Source organism: Jaculus jaculus, chromosome 5 (genome assembly GCF_020740685.1).
Source record: "Jaculus jaculus isolate mJacJac1 chromosome 5, mJacJac1.mat.Y.cur, whole genome shotgun sequence".
In the NCBI taxonomy this organism is placed as follows: Eukaryota; Metazoa; Chordata; class Mammalia; order Rodentia; family Dipodidae; genus Jaculus; species Jaculus jaculus.
Genome location: NC_059106.1, coordinates 138916372 through 138931045, shown reverse-complemented (window position 1 = coordinate 138931045; position 14674 = coordinate 138916372). Strand labels below are relative to the sequence as shown.

Here is a 14674-nt window from a genome sequence, read left to right as displayed (position 1 = left end):
AAAATTAGAGGACTAGAAGCCTGGCTTCGTGGTTAATTCGCTTGCCAGCGAAGCCTAAGGACCCAGGTTCAATTCTCCAGATCCCACGTAAGCCAGATGCACATGGTGGCACATACATTTGGTGTTCATTTGCAGTGGCTAGAGGCCCTGGTGTGCCCATTCTCTCTCTCTCTCCCCCTAATAAATAAATAAAAATAGAATATTTGAAAATTAGAAACAAATCTAGGGTTTGGGGTTCAAGAATTTTTCTGGACCCCGTTAAACCTCTAAGCCAACTATGTGACCAACCAGAACATTGTCTGTAGTAAATAAAAGGGAGGAGTGGATGCAAGCAGATCTCCTAGTTCACCACCCACTCCACGCAGAAGCCTGTCATTCTCTGGAGAGGACAAAACACAGAGCACTGGGTGGGGGAGCGGGTGCAGGTACGGACCACAGCAGCATGCTGTGCTAAAAGTAAGAGACGTTAGAGAAATGTAGATGATGAATGAACTCCAACCTTCTTCCCTCAGCCTCTAGAACACGGCTTACCACGTCCTCTAGGTAGGAGAGACTGATGGATTTGCTCTAGGATCCAGGCTAAGAAAACCCCAAAGATACTAAATGCTATAGTCACACCACCAAACTGTGAAGCCCTCATTCAACCAGCAGCAGGCAGGAAGTCTGTGGTAGTTTGAATGTGATGCATGGCCCCATAGACTCAGCCATTTCTTAAAAAAATATTTTATTTATTTAATTATTTGAGACAGAAATAGGGAAAGGGAGGGAAGGAGAGGGAGAAAATGGACATGCCAAGGCCTCTAGCCACTGCAAACGAACTCCAAACACATGTACCACCTTGTGCATGTGGCTTATGTGGGTACTGTGGAGCTGAACCTGAGTCCTTAGGCTTTGCAGGCAAGTGCCATAACTGCTAAGCCATCTCTCCAGTGCAACTCAATGATTTTTAATTAAACTTGCTACTTTAGTCCCTGCCAGGCAGATCCCTGCTACAGGGGGCACGTCATGGTGGGGTGGATCTTGGAATCCAGCCCTAACATGTGTTTGGAGGCAGATCTCAGTAAGGTATGTTGGAAGCAGTTTGAGTTCAGGCGGGCGGCACTGGCTGCTAGTGGTTTCTCTCTGCTTGGATCTGTGAAAATGGGCCAGCTTCTTCCCCCATTGATGGGTTTCCCTGGACTCTGAAAGCCTGAAATAAACACTTTTCCTCCCATAAACTGCATCTGGTCACATGCTTGTCCCAGCAATGGAACTGACTGGAATAGTGTTACTCTCTGCATTTACCGCAGCCCCCTGAGCAGTGAGAACTGTTCCCTCCCTGCTGGGAATCCTGGCATGTTCAAGTCACTTAGGGCGCTTTATAAAGTTCTCAACATTCATGTTCAAGTAAACTGGTTTCTGTCTGACTTTTGCTATCATGTGTGAAGGGAAGCTTTCCTCCATGTATTTCCTAATTGACTAGTAGATATGTCTGTATTAAATTTATTGCTTTTGGTGTTTCTTTTGTGGTCCATTACTTCATCTGGATTTTTTATTTGTTCTGAAAATTTTCAGGCAACTCTTGGGTTTTGTGAAAAGACAAGTAAGTTCATCATTTATAAATTATGATAGCTAAATCTCTTTTCTACAGACATACCATTTTCTTCTAGTTTATTACAGGCCTTGGTCCCAAATTTCAGGAGAGTGTGAATTCCTCAGGGTGATAGCAGCATTTTCTCTGTACTTGTCTTTCAAAAGATTTCTCCTGTCTGAGATGGTTCATGATTTAAAAAATACATTTTATTTATTTATTTGAGAGAAAGAGGCAGATAGAGAGAGAGCGAATAGGCATGCCAGGCCCTCCAGCCATTGCAAATGCACTCCAGATGCATGCACCACCTTGTGCATCTGGCTTTATGTGGGTACTGGGGAATTAAACTCAGGTCCTTAGGCTTTGTAGGCAAGCGCTTTAATTACTGAGCTATCTTTCTAGCCCCAGGATATATTTTTTTATTTTTTGGTTTATTTTTATTTATTTGAGAGTGACAGACAGAGAGAGAAAGAGGCAGATAGATAAAGAATGGGCATGCCAGAGCCTCCAGCCATTGCAAGTGAACTCCAGATGCATGCACCCCCTTGTGCATTTGGCTAACGTGGGTCCTAGGGAATTGAGCCTTGAACCAGGGTCCTTAGGCTTCATAGGCAAGCACTTAACCACTAAGCCATCTCTCCAGCCCAATATTTTTAATTATATAAAGAAGTATTCTTGGGCCTGGAAAAATTACTTAGGTGGTTATGGTGTTTGCCTGCAAGGCCAAGGGACCTCGGTTTGATTTCCTAGTACCCACGTAAGCCAGATGCACAAGATGGTGCACGCATCTGGAGTTCCTTTGCAGTGGCTGGAAGCCCTGACACACCCATAATCTCTCTCTCTGCCTCTTTCCCTCTCTCAAATAAACAAAATATTTAAAAGACATGAGCCACCACATCCAGCTCCATACCTTTAAAAACAAAAAGAAGTGTTCTTTTCTCCCTCCTTCCCTGTCTCACCCCATGGATTTGTATGAGTTTGATCCAATGTCTTAAGACTTCCTGGAGATATGTTGGTCCTTTCCCTTGATTGACGGATGTTTCCCTGAATGAATTGACCCCTCTAGCAGCTATCTTTTGAATGAGTCAATTAGACATAGCCAGAATCACTACAAGACACTGGCTATCTGGGAAGCCCACCCTACAGATGGTATATCAGTAGGCCCCCCCCCCTCCTGCCCTCCCTGGTTATGTCCCTTTTCCCAGAATCCCTGCAGGCTCCCCTAGGGGAGGAAGGTCATTCTATTCTCTCGCTACTCAAAATGTGGCCCCCGCATTAGCATCACCGGGGAGTTTACTAGAATTTCAGAGTCTCATACTGCATTTCTGACCTGGTGAAATAGAACCTGACATTTGACACTTTCTGTCTTCCAAAGAGATGTGCATGCCTGCTAATGTCTTAGAAACATGGTTCTCCAGTAGTGGCAGAAGGACATATCCTTGGTTTGATTTTGCCAGCTGAAAAGTCCTTTAGTCCTACCCTACAGATGATGGAAGAAATTCCAAGGGAAGCCATGTGTGCACATGTGCAAAAGTGTGTGTACATGTGCATAAGTGTGTGAACAAGAAAGATCTGAGATATTGTTAAGATCTGAGCCTTGTTAAGGTTCCTGAGCAACTATTATGGAAGATCAGTGCTTGTGTAAGCTAGACTCTCAGTGCCTACAGTTTGGAAAAGAAAATGCTCCTGAGGTAGTGGAGAGATAGAAGGAAGGAACCAGAAGGACAATACCAATATTAAAAAAAAAATAGTTTATTTTTATTTATTTATTTCAATGAGAGACAGAGAGAGGGAGAAAAAAATGGGTATGCTGGGCCTCTAGCCACTGCAAACAAACTCCAGATGCATGTGCCACCTTGTGCACCTGGCTTACATGGGTCCTGGGGAATCGGATCTGGGCCCTTTGGCTTTTCAGGCAAGCGCCTTAACTGTTAAGCCAGCTCCCCAGCCCAGTAGTTTTTATTTTTTACTTAAAAAAAAAAAGCCTGATAATTTGCTTTAACCATTTGCAGATGGTGGTCCCTAAAGGGCCTGACGCTTGGGTGAAACAATGCTGCCCGATTAACTATCTTCAGACCTGATGGTTACCAGCTGTGGGAGGCAGGATTTCCTTTTATGTTCTTGGGACACTCCAGCTGATTACAAAAAAAATTTAACACATGAAGACCTTGTGGGTCCTCTGAGAAGTGTCCCAGCTTCTGCATTCACCTCTTGTTGGGAAAAGAGAGAGGACAGAGACAGTCACCCCCTACCTCTAAGCTAAGCTCTGAACAGGCTCAGGGAGGGCAATAGTGATGGGGCAGTGGGGAGGAAAGTCGCCTGGGAACTCTGCAGTGAGTTGGTGGGGAATCAAAGGTGTGTTCCACAGGGGGCAGCCGTAGGATGATGCCATCATTGCCTGACAGGACCCAGTCTGGGCTTCTCCAGGGAGCTCCCGGGCAGCCTGCCAGCAGAGTGGGCTGTCTTCTAGGGTCACATGAGGTGCTGTGGTATCTTCTTCACTCTGAGAGAGACTGGGTTGACTTCAAAGGCGTCTGAACATCAAAAACACTTTGCTATTAAGCTTCACAAGTAAGACCAGAAGCCATCGTTTAAGGTGGACTAAAGGGAGTGACTTGATGAAACTTCTCTGATAGTCCCTAGTGGGGGCGGGGGGGGGGGGCAAAGAGTGTGGTTAGTCATCAATGTGCTGGCAAGATGGAGATGGAGATGCAGGAGGAATGAGTCTGCTGAAGAACCACACAGTGGAAGCAGGGAAGGAGTCTTTGCAGAAGTAGATGAGGAGGGACTAACACTGCGGAGCCCCAGCCCATGGCCAGCTCCGTGCTAAGCTGTCGGTGACCATGGCTGTGGGGTGAGTGTATCCCCCAGGTGTTCAAGTGTGGGAAGCTCAGCCCTCAGTATAGCACTGTTAAGAGCTTGGACCGCCACCCCAGGAAGGGATTGGTAATTATCACAGGCCCCCAGTTCTTGTGTTATTTTAAAACAAGAGGGTGCTGCAGACATGGCTTAGTGGGGAAGGCGCTTGCCTGCGAAGCCAAAGGATCCAAGTTCGATTCTCCAGATACATACACATGGTGGCACATGTGTCTGGAGTTTGTAGCAGTGGCATGCCTGTTCTCTCCCTTGCTCATAAATAAATAAATATATTTTTTTAAAAGGACAAGCTTGGAGCTGGGGGTTTAGTTCAGTGGTATAGTGCTTGTCTAGCATGCATGAGACCCTGAGTGTACTCAGTACCACAAAAAATAATAAGTAAATAAAGTGAGCAAACTCAACCTCACATCTCTCCGGTTCCCTGCTGCATCTGTGATCTCTTTTGCATGTGCTTCCTCCATGTAGCCATCTGCCATGGCCCCTCTTCAGAGGCCACAAAGATAAGGCCACTCAATCTTGGACGTTTAGCCTCCACAGTTGTAAGCTAAACAAGCCTTTCTTCTTTATAACATATCCAGCCTCAGGTATTTTGTGTGACAACAGAGCATGGAAGGAGACACTGCACTCCTTCAACCCCGTGCTCCTGAAGTGACAGAGTTGGGGTTCAAGTTCAGATCCATCTGGATCTGGAGGTCCTACTCAGATATACCACTCTGCCTTAGGATGTCCTGCTAAGCAGTGCTCCTTAAAGTCCAGTGCATTTATCAACTACTAAGTTTTCGTTTTAATGCAGATTCTGAATTGAAACAGTTGGGATGCAGCCTGAGATTCTGTATTTCTCTACAAGTTCCTTCCTGGGTGGTGCTTACATTGCTGGCTCTTGGGCCACAGTTCCAGAGTCATGACCTAGGAGTTGGTGTTGGCTCCAGGAATTCCCAACTTGAGAGGCAGGAGGTCTGTAAGTTATAAGGGAGATGCCATTCAAGGGATTGAGGGCCTTGTGTTTCTTCATCTGCTTTCCTGTCATAAGATGAGCAGTTTGCTCTGCTGTTGTCCCTGCTATGATGTGCTGCCTCATCACAAGTTCAAAGCCATGAGCCCCTAGTCTTATACTGGACTCTCCAGAACCATGAACCAAACAAACCATTTATCTTTATAACTTAACTATCTCAGGTATTTTGTTATAGTAACATGAGGCTGATTAACACAGACTCTGCAGTCATACATGAAAGTCAGCAAACGCTAAAGGAATCATATACAATTTTTAAAAACAAAGCCAGTAAGAACATTTTTTTAATGTGGTTAGTATCATCAGAAAGATCAAGAGGATATTGCCTCCATCAAATAGGAGTAGGCTATTATGTTAAAAAAAATTAAGGGCTGGAGAGATGGCTTAGCATTTAAAGCACTTGCCTAAGGACCCAGGTTCATTTCCCTAGTACCTATGTAAGCCAGATGCACAAGGTGATGCATGCATCTGGAGTTCATTTGCAGTGCCTAAGGCCCCTGGTGCCCAATCTCTCTCTGTCTCTTTCTCTCTCAAATAAATAAGTATATATATGTTTTTTGTAAAAGTTAAGAATAAGAAGGAGATCTAGACTTCCAAAGCATGGTTGGTCAAAATAAAAGTTCAAAGGCATGGTGGCACACACCTTTAGTCTCAGCACTCAGGAGGCAGAGGTAGGAGGATCACTATGATCACTATGATCACTATGATCACTATGAGTTCGAGGCCATTCTGAGACTACATAGTGAATAACAGATCATCCTGGGATAGAGTAAGACCATACCATGAAAAACAGAAACAAAAACAAACAAACAAAAAACCAGTTTAATGAGGATAAGGGGCTGTGGGAATGGCTCAATGGATAAGAGCACTTGCTGTGTAAATATGAAGACCTGAGTTCAATTCCCGGCACATGAGTAGACAGCCAGGTGTAATGGCATCTACCTGTAACCCCAGCACTGAAGGGAGACAGGTTCTTGGCCCTCCCATTCCTTTGTCAGCCAGGCTAACTGAAAAACGGTCAGCTCTAGGTTCAGTGAAAGACTCTGTCTTGGGGAAATAAGGCAAACGGTGACAGAGGAAGACAGCCAATAAACTTTCTGCTGTCTGCTCCTGTACACTCAGGGCTATACACATATTTGCATGCATATATGTACACATGTGCACACACACCAAACAAATCAATGGCATAAGCTGAATCATGCACAAAACTCAGAACCAACTTAGCAATTCAAAAAGGAAATGCAGAACAAAAGTATAAAGTGAGAAAATGTCAGAGGAAAGCCAAATATATATATGAATCAGCAGTTCCAGTATTCGTCTGGTAAGACTTTTAATGGAATTCTAGTTTTAATAGGGTATTTTATTTATTTCTGTATGTATGTGGTGTGTGTGGGGGGGGGGATATGCACGCATGTGTGTGCACATGTGTGTGGAGGCCAGAGAATAACCTTGAGTGTTGTTGCTGAGATATACTATCCACATCTTCCTGAGGTAGAGTGTCTTATTGGCTTAGAGTTCACCAATTAGGCAGGACTGGCTGGCCAGAGAGCTCCAGGGCTATGCTTGCCTCGGCCTCACTAGCACTGGGATAATAAGCCTGCCCATTATTTTTACATGAATACTGGAGTCCTCATACATAGAAGGCAAACAACAGTCAGCAGAGCATCAAGGGGAGCAGCAGAACTCTAAAGATGAATGTTTAAAAGACCATAGTATAAAGAAATGAGATGTATTGTGGAATAAAAGCTCCAGCCTAGCATGAAAGTTCTTCTTGTCAGCTGTACTGAGTACTGGGAACCTATGGCATCAAGGCCTTGCATCTAAGTATAAGTGGTGGTTAGTATAAGATGTGGAATTTTATACCCAACCGAACTGTCAGTAGGAGGCTGGTACCTCAAAAGTTTTGGGGTAGCTAAAAAATGACAAACTTATTGTATTATTTTCCTGTGATTATTGTAACAAATTATCACAACTCTGGTGGCTTATTAAAACAGAAAGTTATCCTTTCACTGTTCTGGATGAGAGAGATTTGAAATAGATGCCATTGGCCCAAACAAAAGTGCTGGCAGGGCTATGTCCCCTCTGGAGCATCTTCTAGCTATTCAGGCTGCCAGGTTTTTGGCTGTGTATTATCTTTTTTGTTGTTGTTCTTGAGATAGGGTCTTGTGTAGCTCATGCTAGCCTTGAACTGAAACTCCTGCCTCCACCTCCACTGCTGGGGTTAAAGGTGTGAACTGCCAAGCCCAGCTGCCAGTGATCTTTGGCTTGTACCACTCCCATCTTTAAGGCCTTCAAATCAAGCTCTGATTCATCTCACATCACCTTCTATGTCTGGGGGAGGAATCTCCATCTTTTCCTCACTTATAAAGGCACTTATGATTGCATTTAGGGCCTGCTTGAATAATGTAGGATAATTCCATCTCAAAATTCTTCCCTTGGAAGACTAAGGAGATGCCAATGAGGAGATGGTCAGTGGTTAAAGGTGCCAGCTCTGCAAGCCTGTGGACCAGAGTTCAATTCTCCACCCACATCAAATTGGACACAAAGTGGTACTCAAGTCTATCAGGTGGCAAAACAATGAGAGACCTCAAAAGGGGTGCAAAGAAAAGGACTGACACACCAAAGTTGTTCTCAACCTCCACACATGTATATACATACATACATACATACATACATACATACATACATATATCCACAATTGTAAAAAAAAAAAAAAAACCTGTAATCACTCTGGCACTCCTTTTAAGCTACTTGTTTATTTTGTCATATGAGTTGATAATCATGAGTTTCCTGAGTAAGAATGTGAATACCTTTTGAGAAGTCAGTTTTAGCCCACCCCTGACCAACCCTGTGCCCTAAACAGACTTTGAGAAGGCTCTTTAGCACAACCAAAGGGGAAATCTGAAAGAGGATGACTTGCAGTCAGGTTTGCATTGCTGGCAGAAATCACTCAACCAAGAGCAGCTTTGGGGAAAGACGAGTTTATTTCGGCTCACAGACTCAAGAGGAATCTCCATGATAGCAGGGAAAATGATGGCATGAACAGAAGGTGGACATCACCTCCTGGCCAACGTCAGGTGGACAACAGGAACAGGAGAGTGTGCCCAACACTGTCAAGAGGAAACTGGCTATAATGTCCATAAGCCTGTCCCCAACAATACACTCCCTTCAAGAGGCTTAATTTCCAAATTGCCATCAGCTGAGGACGTTTGGGGAATGTCTGAATGATACCACCACGGTGACATAGGAGAGAAGACACTGTAGCTGGAGGCGAGGAAAGCTGAGAGGAAGCACCTTCATGTCTACTCAGTGTTCTCCAGAGACGCAACAACATATAGAGATCCCGAGGAGATTTGGATTTGGGATGGGGATTGGCGCATGCAATTATGGAGGCTGAGAAGTCCCATGAAGTGCCACCTGCAAGCAAGAACCCCAGGAAAGCTGGTGCATAATTTCGTCTGAGTCTGAAGGCCTGGACCCCAGAGGAACTGATGGGATCATTTCTGGTCTCAGGCTACAAGGCCAAAGGAGAGGTGATGCTGCTGGTGTGAATTCTGGGCACCACGGCTAGAAAAGGTCAGAAGAAGGTGGATGGCCCAGCTCAAGAAGAGAGCCATCTTGCCCCTGTTCTCCACAGAGTGGATACTGCTGCCTCCATAGTGAGGGTGATATTTGCTTATGCTAATCTCTTCCAGAAACTGGAATTCTCAGCCACAGTCGTCATGGCACAGCTGTGATGGATTCTCCAGCCCAGACGTTCAGGCAGACACTGCTCTCTCAGGGCAGTGACCATGAGACATTTATAAAGGCAGCTTCCTCATAATCATGCCACCCTCCCAGCAAGGACATGACCTGCCACACAGCCAGAAGCTTGCACTCCACACCCTTAGCTCCATAGCAAGCACCACACTGGAAGAAGAGATGATTTTTTTTTTTTCCCCTAACATATTCAACTGTGAGTAGTTAGGTATCTTAGCTCATTTTGCGCTGCAATAAAAAAAAAATATCTAGAGCTAGGTAATTTATACTTAAGAGACTTTATTTCTCATGCTTTTAGAGACTGGAAAGTCCAAGACAGAGGCATCTATGATGCTTTCTTTCTAAAAAAAAAATTAAAAATATTATTTATTTGCAAGGAGAGAGAAAGAGAAATGGAGAAAGATAATGGGTATGTCAGGGCCTCCAGCCACTGCAAACAAACTCTCTACTCCACTGTGCATCTGGCTTTATGTGAGTCCTAGGGAACTGAGCCTGCATCATCAGGCTTTGCAGGCAAGCACTTTAACCACTGAGCCATCTCTCCAGCCTTAAAATGCTTTCTTTCTTTTTTTTTTAAATTCAATTTTAATTTATCCAATAGAGAGAGACAGACAGAGAGAGAAAGAGGTAGAGAGAGAGAATGGGAGTACCAGGGTCTTCAGCCACTGCAAACTCCAGACGCATGCACCCCTTGTGCAACTGTGGGTCCTGGGGAATTGAGCCTCAAACCGGATCCTTAGGCTTCACAGGCAAGTACTTAACTGCTAAGCCATCTCTCCAGCCCTTATAATGCTTTCTTGATGTACAAAGTTGAAAAGAAAGAGAATGAAGTAAGAAGAGAGCAAGAAGGGGCTGAACTCTCATAACAAATCTATTCCTGATTGGTGCATGGCTGAGGCCAGAGGACTGCCTTGAGTTTAAGACAAGCCTGTGCTACAGAGTCAGACCCTCCCTCAGAAACCCATCCTTGCAATAACAACCCACTCATGATAACAGCCTTAATTCACTCAGGAGGGCAGATTTCTCATGATGTTATTTCTTCTTAAAGGTACCACCTCCCAATAGTGTTGCACAGGGGATTGAAAGGCTAAACATCATGGTGCACCTCTGTAATCCCCACATTTGGGAAGCTGTGGTAGTTTGAATGGATGTCCTCTAATAAAGTCAGGGGTTTTCTTAAAGCTTCTGGGATTTCCAGCTGTTTGGCTGGTGAAGGTGTCACTGGGGTGGGATCCTACGGTTCAGCCCTAAGGTGTGGGGGTAGATCTGAATTCCAGCCAAAGGTATACTGAGTGCTTGAGCTCTGTCTGGGGTTCCTGGACTACACTTGCTTGTGGTGATAGTGGTGGTTGCTTTTCTCTCTGGGTGTGGATCTGTGAAAAGGGGCCAGCTTCTTCTGAATTATGGAACTTCCTCTGGATCTGTAAGCTTCAATAAATCCCTTCCTCCCATAACTTGTGCCTGGTTTGGAAGTTCATCCCAGCAACGTGAAGCTGACTGGGACAGAAGCTGAGGCAGGAAGATCAAGTATCCAAAGCCAAAGCCATTCTGGGTTACATAGCAAAGCCCTATCTCAATATATATATTTTTTTTGGTTTTTCAAGGTAGGGTCTCGCTCTAGCCCAGGCTGACCTGGAATTCACTGTGGAGTCTCAGGGTGGCCTCGAACTCATGGTGATCCTCCTACCTCTGCTTCGTGAGTGCTGGGATTAAAGGCGTGCACCACCATGCCTGGCTAAAATAACTTTTCAAACTTCTATCATAAATTCGTTTTTACATATAAAAAGCACAAAGTTGGGCTGGGGAGATGGCGTGGTGGTCAAAAGTGCTAGCATGCAAAGTCTGCCAGCCCTGGCTTGATTCCCCAGTACTCACGTGAGCCAGATGCACAAAGTGGCAGTGGTGCATGTGTCTGGAGTTCATTTGCTGTGGCAAGAGCCCCTGGGGTGCCCATTCTCTCTCTCTCTGCTCTCACAAATAAGCAAACAAGAATAATAAAAACTATTTTAGGATTATTAAAACTGTCCTCTGCTCTGAGCAAAATACAGAGCAGAAAACAATGCAGCTGATTCCAGGTTTAAGTCTTAGTTCTACATTCAAGGGCTGTGTGGCCCTGGCCATGAAGTGGAACAGACTGAGCCTTGGTTTTCTTATCTGTGAGCTGGGTGAGTGATCCTGAGAGGGTCCAGCAGGAGCAAGCCACATGTGGTGAAACACCTTGCCAGGTGGTGACCGGTGTCTTCAGATTGGCCGGAGGACTGCAGTGAGATCTGAAGAAAGTTTTAAAAAGAACCTGGGGCTGGAGAAAGGGCTTAGTAGTTAAGGTGCTTGTCTGGGAAGCCTAAGGACCCAGGTTCAATTCCCTAGTAAGTCAGATGCACAAGGTGGTACATGCGTCTAGAATTCATTTGCAATAGCTAGAGGCCCTGTCCTGCCCATTCTCTCTCTCTCAAATAAAAAATAAATTGAAAATTTAAAAAATTGGTGCCTGGGGTAGAAATTGTACCCACAGTAAAGAGAGGAGACCACTCTCTTCTGAGCTGGGCAGGCTCACCACGGAAATGGTAAGCACCACCCAGCGTTAGCGCCATGGTACCCTGTGCTATTTTCAGATGGTGAGGGCAGAATACAAGGTCGTCAGAGGAAGAGAGGGAGCTGATGGAGGTGGAAGTGAGAGACAAAGGGCAAGTCTGTCCTCTGGGCTGGATGCAGTATGCTGGGGGAGGCACAAACTGCTATGCGTACTGCGGACCTGCATCTCTGACTGGGGCCAGGCAAAGAAGCTAGACACGGCTCTTAATGAAAGCATTTATTTTCCCCAGAGCTGGCAAGGGGGCTGTGCTGAGATGAGGGCGCTGATCAACCGATCTAGATGTGCTTGAGCAGAAGACACGGCTGTTTGTCAAAGATGCAATCAAAGAGGTGCAAGTCTGGTGAGACAGCGCCCGGGATGAGGACCCTCTACGACACATTTAAGGGCACGCCTGATGAAAACGGGCCAGGCTCAATCCAGACTATGTTTCCTTTCCTGAGTCGGGAGGTGTATTAGTTAGATTCTCATTGCTGTGATCAAATTCCTAAAAAGAAGCAACTTAAGGAAGGAAGGGAGGGTTTTATTTTGGATTATAGTTCAGGTTACAGTCCAGCATGTAGAAGTTATGGCAGCAGGAGTTTGAGGCAGCTGCTCACAGTGAGTGTCAGTGGAGAAACAGAGAAGCATGCTTTGTTGTCAGCTAATGTTCTCTCCTCGTTGTACCCTCCAGGACCCCCACCCCATGAAGTGATATCATCACAGTGAGGGTGGGACTTCACGCCTCAACTAACCTAATCTAAAAACAATCTCTAACACATATGCCAACAGATGATTTGTTTCCAAGGTGATTCTCAATCCTGTCAAATTGACAACCACCCCTTGCTAACCAGAAACTCAAATGTATCACTTAAGCAATAACCTCCCAGCCCTTGTTCCCATAGGCTCATGGCCATCTCATAATGCAAAATGTGTTCAGTCCAACTTCAAAAGTCCCCATAATCTTTAATAGTCCCAGTGATGTTCAAAAATATAAGTGGCCCGTTGTGGTGGTGCACACCTTTAATCCCAGCACTCGGGAGGCAGAGGTAGGAGGATCACTGTGAGTTCAAGACCAGCCTGGGACTCCAGAGTAAATTCCAGGTCAGCCTGGGCTAGTGTGAGACCCTACGTCAAAAACAAATGAAAACAACAAAAGTACAAGTGAAGAGAGACACAGGAAGTCTCTTCACTACAAGCTATTAGATATGAAAAAACAAACTAGACTTCTGGGTATGATGGCAGAATAAGAGCTTCCCCAATGAGACACAATCTATAAATGAACTTATTAAGCCAAGTGAGAGCCCTGTGGACGCGCAGGAGGGAGCTGCTGCTCTGCTAATCACTGTTGATCAGCTCTGGCTGGCCACCGGGATGTCATCTTCACAGCTCAGCACTGGTGAGCTAGAAATCACTGCAAAAGATAACGGGGCCCATCTCCCCTGAGCAGCACATACCCCAGCTCCGACTGTATAAGCTTGAGCAAAAGAGCTGATCATACCTTCCATATCAGGGCAGGGTGATAAATAAAGGACCACATGTCAAGAAAGGAAAGAACTCTACCAAAACCCGTCCTACCAAGGGAGAAATACTGACTTTTAAAATTTGACATACATTTAGTATACTTTGCCTTTTGTTTGATCATTTGTATGTTAGGCTTAACTTTTGCCATTTTGTTATGGTTTTATATTTTTGTTCCTTTTTAAAAGTCTCTATCCTCGGGTGGCTCCTCTCACGGGGCTTGGCTGCCTGGTGGTGTTGAGACTGAGCTTATGTGCGGCTGCAGCAAAGCACCATGTCTCACACCATTTTGCGGGTACAGCCTACCAAGAGCCCAGAAGGCAGAACTTGCGCTGACTATGAACCTGTGGATGCGTGCATGGAAGGCACTTGTAAAATGTAGAAAGAACGTCTGAAGAATGGATCCCAACAGCCCCTCCGTCACATGCGACATCAGCCCGTTGTTTGATTTTACTGATGATCTGGCAGATCTCAGCTGCCTTGTTTACCCAGACACGCCAGCTTTATAACAAAGACTGGATCAAAGAGCTCTGTGTGCTCCTTCGTCGGCAGGCCCATCAGGCTGGGAAATGAGTTGGAAGCATTAGGGGTCTGGGGGGTGGGCTTGGAACACAGGTGTGCACAGCCCGAGCTGGAGTGGAAGTTTTGTATTATAGTAATCCTGTTTCCATTTCGTTACACTGTAGCCAAGATTGAATGTATTCGATGAAACGTGAGAAGCTTTTTCATCTGAAACTGCCATTCCCCTTTCTTTTTCTTTCTTTCTTTCTTAAACATTTTTATAATTTAGTGGAAATTGTTCTTTGTCAATTAATGGTGGTTTCTAGTCCTTCATTAATATCTGGTTTATAACATTCACTGAACTAACCCTTCAAGATGGGGTGGGGATTGGTGACACAATTTAGTTATGTCCTCCAGATAAGATTTTAGTGAAAAATAAATGTTCTTTAGTTATTAAAAAACTCCATTCTCATATGTATACATATATATTTACATATACATATACATATATATCCATTCCATATGGTTACATATTTCTCAGTCGGACTTTACATTTTTCTCGACCCGGTCTGCTATTGTGATCTCTCTTCCCACATACAAATCAAATACTATTTATTTACAACCTCTGTTCTCACTATTCCCTTCTCCTTGTTCTCTCCCATTTGTTCCCCATGACTACAACTTTCCAAAGCTGTAACACCCTATAATATCTGTGAAACCTGCTCCTCTCCCAGATAATTTTGCTACCTCCATCTTTCCCAAAGTTACACTAGTCCCCTCCTAGCCATCCCAGCATTCCTCCGTCTCTTCTAAGTATCCAAAATGCTAGTATACTCCACAGCAGCCTTGCTCTTTTATCCACCAACAT

At 44.8% G+C, this 14674-nt stretch overlaps 1 pseudogene; it reads left to right on the top strand.

Annotated features, from left to right (window-relative positions):
- The first annotated feature begins 13579 nt into the window (after nt 1–13579).
- On the top strand, nt 13580–13878 carry LOC101608098 (annotated as a pseudogene).
- Nucleotides 13879–14674: the final 796 nt, after the last annotated feature.